Below are 1868 nucleotides of genomic sequence, written 5' to 3'. Positions count from 1 at the left end.
TGGAAAGGGCAACACCACTGGGAGAACACAGAATGCAGCAGGGACAAGCATGTCCATTAGAGGCAGCATCTGAGGCCCCAACTATAAATAACTGCTTTTCTCTATGTCTCTGGCACCTGTTCCCAAAGTTAGAGTTAGATTCCTGGCCAAAGGCTGAACCTCACTCCCATGCCCTCCTTTCCCACAAAGCAACATTCCCTAATGCAACAAAATAGTCAGCTGTCAACGACCAGCAGGGAGCCAGGTGTCTCCTTGCTCGATTCCTGCCTTCCACCTCCCAGCTTTTTGAACCTCTGAGCCTACATTTCTTCATCTGAAAATCAGGGACAATGATGATAACTGTCATAAAATAGGCACTGTGCTAAGTGCTTTACATGAATTATTCACTTAATTGTCAGGGAAAAAATGTAAGGTAGTATTAATAATAATCACTGTTATAAGTATTACTAATACTTCCTCCTTTACAGATGAAGAAATTGCAATTCTGAGAGGAGGTAATTAACTTACCTCACTATCTGAACTCTTGACTTCTTCCACTACTGCCATAATACCTGGATAAACAGGGTATTGAAAGGTCAATATTAATGTATAGGACACCAATTAATGCTATTGTCATTATTTTGGGTGCTGTTGCTGTTGATGGTCATATTGTTTCTTATGCTTTTCTCTCTCCGCAGATGCTGGGAGTACTGTCAAGTCTACACCAATGACTTGGGGATATTCTTGAACACCAAGTAACAAAACCAATATACCTTTTAGATATTTAACTGTTAAAATATACCTGTTGAGAATAAATGAGAGAGCAAGAGGAAGAAAATGGGATTCAGTACTAGTATTTCAACTTAATACCTAAATTGTCCCCAATGCTTATGCTTAAAAGGTCAGAATGACAAAATGTAAGGTGTATTGTTCTTACATGTTTCACTTAGATTTCTTAAATTAAAATTATGTATCATATGCTAACTTTTCACTATCCAACTACACTTTTTCTCTATTCTTATCTTTTAATTCATTTTTCATTGTCATGAAATAACTATGATAAATATTTAAACCTCTGACATGCTAAGATACCAATCAGATTAAATATGGTAAGCATTTGGCACACACCTGGAGACTTCCTTAAGTAAAATAAAATTATTGTTGCATTACATCACTTCTCATTGCCAACTAATGTCCCCACACCAAAGAGGGTCACTTTCAGGCTACGTATCTATTTATATTGTGTTCTCCTGTCTTCCTTCCTCTGGCACCTTGTCTGTGACCTTGACTGTTTTAGGGCTGATAAAAGAGTGCCATCAACATATGTTTATGAAGCTCTAGACATCATGTAAGAGATTTCTTAGTTATTAAAAGTGATAAAGAGTGACAGAAGCAGTTCTATAATATAATAGTGCCTGTCAAGTGAAAAATGTCACCCTTACTGTAATGTACCCAGAGGCATAATTAGGAGGCAGAAAGGGGAATGGTTTTCTGGGCACAGTAATAAGGGGATTGGGCTAAAACACAGCAGCAGTTGAAGGTGCTGAGCAGAACCCCCATCCACACCAGAGGGTCCAGGTAAAAGTGATAATCCTGGGTCCAAAACATGGAGCACCAAAGAATGCCCAGGCTAGAAGCACTCATACAGAGAGGCCAGCAGGAATTTCTGTGAGGAAGTGAGATTTGCTGAATTCTGACTTTTCTTAATAGCATCGATATGAAAACCAAAATAATGAATACCTCCTGGGCACCTAAGCACATTAAAGGAATTTAACATTCACAGTTCCTGAATGCTTGTACCCATAGACACCAATCCGTACATCCCACTTAATAAATCCTGCCCTAAGTTCTCCTTCCTGTTCATGTAATTCTCCACAAAATCTGATAGG

Source organism: Furipterus horrens, unplaced genomic scaffold (assembly GCF_987537825.1).
Source record: "Furipterus horrens unplaced genomic scaffold, mFurHor1.1.pri manual_scaffold_4, whole genome shotgun sequence".
Classification (NCBI taxonomy): Eukaryota; Metazoa; Chordata; class Mammalia; order Chiroptera; family Furipteridae; genus Furipterus; species Furipterus horrens.
Note: the sequence above shows the minus strand (reverse complement) of the source record.